The following is an 8,399-nucleotide window of genomic DNA, read 5'->3' on the forward strand; positions in this document are numbered from 1 at the left end:
GGAGAAGGGGAGGGATGGGGAAAGGAAAAATGTTAATCAAATGGTAAAATGTTTTAATCCCACTGGAAGAACAAGTTTTAGTGATCTATTGCACTGCATGGTGATGATAGTCAATAAAAATATATTTCATAATTCAAAATTGCTAAAATAGATTTTAACATTCTCACCACAAAAAATGATTAATTGATGAGGTGATGGATTTTTTAATTAACTTGATTGAACATATCTATAATATATACATATAACAAAATATTGCACTAAATCATACACATTATTTTTGACAATTAAAGGTAAGTTTTAAGGTTCAGTGTGGTGGCACATACCCATAATCCCAGTGGTTTGTGAGGTGAGGCAGGAGGATCAAGAGTTCAAAGTCAGCCTCAGGAATGATGAAGTGTTAAGCAACTCAGTGAGACCCTGTCTCTAAATAAAGTACAAAATAGGGTTGGGGATGTGGCTCAGTGGTTGAGTGACCATGAGTTCAATTCTTGATACCCCAAAGTAAAAAGTTTTAAAAATTAATTATCTTAAAAAGGACTTTAATACAGTCCCTTAGAGAAACATTTGCAAACATGAAAGTTCACATAGCTCTGAGGTGAAATTTGTGCAATTTTTTATCATGATAACAATGAAAAAAAAAAGGATTGAAAAATCTGTCCCTGATTTCATTAAGATTTTGTAATACTTGGTACTCTAACCCAAACCTCAAAAATATTTTTTAGGGAATGCTTTTCATTTAATTTTGTTGGATAGAAGAAGACATGGTATTTTACACTTATAGGAGGACTGAAAATGCATTTAACATATTACGATCTATTCTTTTTCACTTCAAAAACTTATGAAGTCATAAACCACCACATGTGAATAGCTGCACTTGCCACTTCTGACATTTAAAATTCAAAGACTGTAGAGCTTTGCTGAGAGAAAGCACAGGGGAGGCTTTTCTCTCTAGCATGTGCAGGATGGGTCAGCGGAGGCAAGGCCCCATTAGGAAGCCATAGGAGGCCCTGAGTGGTGGCCTCATTTATGACCTTTGCTGGTGGAAGGCTTCCTGGCAAAGTATTAGCTTGCCCTTTCCTCTACAGGTAGTCAGTCGATTTAGATGGTTCCTTAGATTTACTGACTTACTGACTCTTAAAAATTCACATTTGAATGACTGATAAAACTTCAGTTGTTGTCCAGGTGTTTTCTGAACGTTACTGAGGTGGGTCAACCATTGTCTCCAAATGTAATGATTGTGGCAGTTGGAGATTGAGAAAACTCTAGGGACATTTCGTAGATTTTTGTCACATAAAATTTACTTGAATTAAAAACATGTGGCTGAAATTTATTAAAAGATATTTAATAGCCAGAGCCCGGGAGTCAAAGCCAGTTCCTAGCCCAGTTCTGTTCCCCAGTCGCCCGCCTCCTCCTCTTCCAACATGACAGATGCCACTGTGTCTTTCGCCAAGGACTTTCTGGCTGGTGGAGTGACCTCGGCCATCTCCATTGAGCGGGTCAAGCTGCTTCTACAGGTAGAGCATGCCAGCAAGCAAATCACCACAGATAAGCAACACAAGGGCATTATAGATGGCGTGGTTCGTATCCCCAAGGAGCAGGGAGTCCTGTCCTTCTGGCATGGTAACCTGGCCAATGTCATCAGATACTTCCCCACCCAGGCTCTCAACTTTGGCTTCAAAGATAAATAAAAGCAGATCTTCCTGGGTAGTGTGGACAAGAGGACCCAGTTTTGGCACTACTTTGCAGGGAACCTGGCATTAGGTGGTGCCGCAGGAGCCACACCCTTGTGTTTTGTGTATCCTCCTGATTTTGCCTGAACCCATCTAGCAGCTGATATGGGAAAAGTCAGAGCTGAAAGGGAATTCAAGGGCCTCAGTGACTGCCTGGTTAAGATCTACAAATCTGATGGAATTAAGGACCTGTACCAAGGCTTTAATGTGTCTGTGTAGGGTATTATCATGTACCGAGCTGCGTACTTTAGTATCTATGACACTGCAAAGGTAATGCTTCCAGATTCCAAGAATACTCACATCTTTATCAGCTGGATGATTGCACAATCTGTCACTGACGTTGCTGGGTTGACTTCCTATCCATTTCATACTGTGCACTGCCGCATGATGATACAGTCAGGGCACAAAGGAACTGACATCATTTACACTGGTGTGATTGACTGCTGCAGGAAGATTGCTTGTGATGAAGAGGGAAAACTTTGTTCAAGGGTGCATGGTCCAATGTTCAGAGGCATGGGTGGTGCTTTTTTGTACTTGTACAATGAAATCACAAAGTTCACATAAGTTATTTCCTAGGTTTTCCCCACTGTGAACAAGCATGTTGTATTATATAGCATATCTTGAGCATTCTGGGTAGACTCTTGGCTGTTTATCAATGACAACTATTTACTGGTTGAAAATGGGAAGCAATAATATTCATCTGACCAGTTTTCTCTTAAAACCATTTCCATGACGATGATGACAATAATAATGGGACTCAATTATATTTTTTAATTCAGTCACTCCTGATAAATAGCAAATTTGAAGAAATAAAATATCTTTGAAAAAGATATTTAAAAGATGTCAAGTATCTAGTAATTTGTATAAATAGTATTTAATATTATAATCTTGAGACATTGATATTTTGAATCAATGATTTCTGATTAGTTTGTAGCAATTGCTACACATTTCTGTGACTATACTGGAAATTGTTAGACTGTGCAATTTCATTAACTGAATTGTATTATATGAATTTTATCTCAGTAAAACTGTTATAGAATTAGTCTGAGATATTGCCCTTTCCTATATTTGCTGGACAAAAAAATAACATTTGCATTCCATTGCAATGTTATTCTCTCTGGAACTTCATTTGTTCCACACACCAACACCCTACACCATTCCATTCAACACATGTAGACAATCCTTTTCCAGACCCTCTTCATTTGTTTTTGCTTCTGAGATCATTTAACCTGACTTTCTCTATTAATGAAATGCCCTTCTTGCACATAAAAATTGTCATAACATGAAAATTGTGAATCTACTATGTGCCCAGTATTGAACAAGTCACTGGAGACAATTTTTTAAAAAATAATGCATAAGTAACAGAAAAATAAATAAATTGCTTTGAAGTGTGCTTGAAGGAAATTCTGTCATTTAAAATACTCTGGCACTTTATTAAAGTATTTCTTATAGCTGTTTTATCGCATACTTCTAATTGTTTGCATTCATTATGAAACTTACTGGAGATTCTGTGTTCTTCCAGTCTATAAATCAAAGTATGTTTCTATGAATTTTAGGCATTGATTCAGGAACAAACATTTACATAAAATCTAAACTCTCAATTCTAAAATTCCATAAACTATTGACATATTCTTTCATCCATTAACTTTGTTCATTCACACAAAGAATCACTTTTGATTATACACCCTGTGTCTGGCAATGAATTAAGTAATAACAACATGGAGATGAATAAAAAAAGGGTATAAATGTGGATGCAATGGCTTGCACCTTTATGGATGAGGAAGTGACTTCGTAGAGGTTTAGTAGCATGCCCAAATTTGTAGCCAATAAATGTTGAGGCTGGGATTTTTATCTGAAGCAACTATACTCGTTGCTTTCTTAATTATCCTCTGTCTTCTATTCCCAGTCGAGCTCACTCCCCTGGCCTACTGACTTGCACATGTGCATTTCACAGTGCTTGTGGTTTAACACCTTAGATGAAAATAATAATTTCATTTATTGACCTTCTAAAGAACACAATTTCACACCATCTAGTTCACTTAAGAACTCAGTCATACAGACAAATGCTATTTAGAGAGAAGATATATTGAACTTTCATGAAAAAGGTTTGGAATACATTTGTTGTTGTTAATGTTTCAATATTTTTAATATCTCCATATGTCACCAGTCTTTCTGGAATACCATAGAAAACATGACATACGACAATCTTTATAGATTTGCTTAATATTTTAATAATTGGAATCATAGAACTTCTTGATCATGCCAAATCTAGATTTCATACAGCATTAAAAGTCTTCCAAGTCAGTCAGGCATGATGGCACACCCCTATAATGCCAGGTACCTGGGAGGCTGAGGCAGGAGGATCACAATTTCAAGACCAACCCGAGCAAATTAGCAAGACCTTGTTTCAAAATTTAAAGTAATAAAAGGACTCTGGAGGTAGCTCAGTGGTACAGTATCCTTGGATTCATTCTCAGTTTGATAAACAAATCAAGCAAAAACCTCTACCTAATCTAAAATAACTCTATTCTTTTGTGGCTCCCCCACCCTTATTGTGAGTTAACATCTGCATATCAAAAAAACATTGGGCCTTTGTTTTTCTGGGATTGGCTTATTTCACTGACAGACATTATTTCCCTATTATATATATGTCTGCATGACCAGTGTGATTCTACATCACGTACAGTCAGAAAAATGAGAAATTATACTCCATTTATGTATGATGCATCCTGGTGCATTCTGCTGTCATGTATAACTAATTAAAACTAATTAAAAAAAAAAAAAACCTCGCAAGTTAAAAGTAAAAGATACACACAATAAAGTAATCACAATTCTCAAAAAAGCGAGAAAAATTTGTAAGAGCCTTAAATATGGCTTATTGCCTTTAATTATTTTGGGGGAAATATTTGAAGTATTTAGTTACCCCTCATGAAAATTTGAGAATGTAGAAGAAATCATGTCTTTGTAAGCAGAGCACAAAACCAGATATAAAGGAAACGCATTGAGAAACAAGCTACTACTGAGAAAGAAACTATCACTACAGCTTGTCCTTTTTGTATGAAAATAGTAAGCTTATTTTGAATGTGGACACCTATTAATGTTCTGAAGTAAACATAGCAGAATGTTGAGATCTGCACTGTTAAATATTTCTGAGGTTTATGATGTAAATGATAAGCTCTCAATAAAGTTTAGTAATTATCTTTAGCTATTACAGCACACTCTATAAAGTGATTTACAAAGGTAAATAATCTTAATAATCTAGAGTAGAGTTTTTCTCTGCAAAATCAGAAAGAGAACAAATGCACAATTATAAAATTAGGTAAGAAGCATGCCATCTAATTAACAACAATTCTTTCATAGAAAATAAGATTCATAGCAATAATCTGATTTTCAGATTATGCTCATCAATGAAATAAAGCAGCACAATTTGCAATTACAAAAGACATCCAAACTGATGGATTTCTTAAGCAGACTTTCTCACTTTATTTGTGTGGTTGCACTGAAATGAATCTCATTTTCTTTTAATACAAAGCATAAAACTTTTTTCTTACCATAAACGCCTCTGTAATTATAAAATTCAAAAGATTGTATCTGTGCCTGCATGACTTTTATGAGAAACATTTTCTTCTCACACAGGTAAATCAAAAGAAAAGTATGGATTTGAGATTTTATGTCACTATTAGTAACAAAATCTAAATTGATTTGGCACTTTTTGTTTATTAAATTCATAAGAGTGCTGAACTCACTCTTTCCTCACTTTTATTTATTTCTGTAGAGAAAAAAGCATTGGCAGGAGAAAGTATGTGATTTCAAGTCAGCAAACGTATTCTTGCTTTACTCTGTGACAAGAATAACTAGGTATTTGATGGTGCGTGCATCACAACTTCCTTGTGTTAGCATGAACAAGAATGTGCATATCGGAATGTTTCAGTTCCAATTTAACCTGTGCCTCACCCCTCTGTGACAGTGAGTATAAAAATTAATAGTTATAAATGTCAGATAAGTCATCCGTAACACTATGCAACAGGATTACTGTAAGAATCAAATAAGAGAGATTACTCGGCTGCATTTTTTTTCCTATCATCCTTTATTTCCTTTGTGAACACAGATCACAGTTGCAATTACATGTTTCATATAACTGATTTCTTGTGTCTGAGAAATGAAATAATTTAACAAAACAATTATCTGTTGGTTTTGTTGATTATATCAATAGGATTTAACAGTTTCAGGCACAAAATAAGAATTTATGAATAGCAGTTATTATTATTTATTGTTCCTTGATAAATTAGTGAGGTTAAGAAAAATATGCTTCCAGAAATAATGGATGCTACCATTAGGAGAAATTAGGGTTTATTCTAAAGAACCATTTATTCAAAATTAGTTATTTAGCATATCATTTGTACTGAACAGTGTGCCTGGAATGTAATGAAAGAAATACTTATAATGCATCTTTTATTCAATACAGGAAACTTTACTCCTTTTCTTGGAATTACCTACTCCATAGAGACAGAAATGATCCTGTAAGCAGTCATAATTTTACCACATGTTGGCAACTGTACTTCCTTAAAAATAATGATGGGAAACTGACCCTACTAATCAAGCAACATCTCTCTTAAGAGATGTTCATTTAGTCTATGTCAAAAATTGACTGAATGTTTTAAGTCATCTCTCAGATATTTTATGACATTTTCAAAGAAGACCAGTTCTTGGAAACAGAAGGCAAATTCAGATAAGAAAGAATGAACAGTAGCATATAGGACCAAGAGAAGACTGAAGGATTACTAAAATTTTTCAGTCTCCACTTCCAACTCTCTTGTAAGGACCAACTGTATTCTTACTCTTCATTTCCTTGACAGACCTTATATACTGAAAGCTTTCAATAAAGCAATAAATTACAATTCCAATAGTTAGTTTTAGAACCTTTTGTTTCTAATCAATATAATAACATTCAAATTTGTTAATTCATCTTCAAAGGTAGGAATCCCATTGTAGGAGAATAAATGTCCACAGTCCCTTTTCTATAGCATTTCAATTTTTTTAAAATCCAAATTACCTTCTGCTATTATTGCTGTTGTTAGCATGTATGTTATTAAAACACGAGGTTATCACTATTTGCTGATGATATGATTCTATATTTAAACATCAAAAAAATTCCACCAAAAAAATTCTAGAATGAATAAATAAATTCAGCAAAATAACAGAATAAAAATCAATACACATAAATCCAACACCTTTCTATATATCAGTAATGAATCCACTGAAAGAGAAATAAAGAACACTACCCCATTCACAATCACCTCAAAAAAATAAAATAAAATACTTAGGAATCAATCTAACGAAAGAGGTGAAAGACCTCTACAATGAAAACTACAGAACACTATAAAAAGAAATTGAAAAAGACCTTAGAAGATGGAAATACCTCCCAGGCTCCTGAATAGGCAGAATTAATATTATCAAAATGGCCATACTACCAAAAGCATTATACAAATTTAATGCAATTCTTATTAAAATTTCAATGACATTCTTCATAGAACTAGAAAAAGCAATCATTAAATTCATTTGGAAAAATAAGGGACCAAAAATAGCCAAAGTAATCCTTACCAAGAGGAGTGAAGAAGGAGGCATCACAATATCAGAGTTCAAACTATACTATAGTAGTAAAAAAAAAAAAAAAGCATAGTATTGACACCAAAAAAGACACATAGAATAATGTACAGAATAGAAGACAGAGACAAACCCACATAAATACAGGTATCTCATACTAGACAAAGGTGCCAAAAACATTCACTGGAGAAAAGATAGCATATTCAACAAATAGTGTTGGGAAAAATGGAAAGCCACATGTCACAAAATGAAATTAAACCTTTATCTCTCACCCTACACAAAATTCAACTCACAGTGGATCAAAAACTTAGGCATTAGAACAGATACCCTGTGACTACCAGAAGAAAAAGTAGGCCCAAATCTTAACCATGTTGGCCTAGTATCTGACTTTCTTAACAAGACCCCTAAAGCGCAAAAAGTTAAATCAAGAACCAATAAATGGGATGGACTCAAACTAAAAAGCTTCTTTTCAGCAAAAGAAACAATCAATAATGTAGAAAGGAGCCTACAAATTGGGAGAAAATCTTTACTACACGCACTTCAGATAAAGCATTAATCTCTAGGATATATAAAGAACTCAAAAACTGAACACCAAAAAACTAAATAACTCAATCAAAAAATGAACTAAGGAACTGAACAGATACTTCATACAAGAAATATAAACAATCAACAAATATATGAAAAAATGTTCAATATTGCTAGCAATTAGAGAAATGCAAATCAAAACTACTCTAAGATTTCATCTAACTCCAATAAGACTGGCAATTATCAAGATTACAAGCAATAATAAAAGTTGGCCAGGATGTGGGGGAAAAGGTAGACTCATACATTGCTGGTGGGAATGCAAAAGCTCAACAATTATGGAAAGCAGTACGGAGATTCCTCAGAAAACTTGGAATGGAACCACCATTTGACCCAATTATCCCACTCCTTGGTTTATACCCAAAGGACTTAAAATCAACATACTACAGTGACACAGCCACATCAATGTTTATAGCAACTCAGTTCACCAGAGCTAAACTATGGAACCAAACTAGATGCCCTTCAACTGATGAATGGATAAAG

The 8,399-nt window shown here is 34.3% G+C and overlaps 1 pseudogene; it reads left to right on the forward strand.

Moving 5' to 3' along the window:
• The first annotated feature begins 1,421 nt into the window (after nucleotides 1-1,421).
• LOC124959023 (ADP/ATP translocase 2-like) lies at nucleotides 1,422-2,294 on the forward strand (annotated as a pseudogene).
• Nucleotides 2,295-8,399: the final 6,105 nt, after the last annotated feature.

Source organism: Sciurus carolinensis, chromosome 11 (assembly GCF_902686445.1).
Source record: "Sciurus carolinensis chromosome 11, mSciCar1.2, whole genome shotgun sequence".
Lineage (NCBI taxonomy): Eukaryota > Metazoa > Chordata > Mammalia > Rodentia > Sciuridae > Sciurus > Sciurus carolinensis.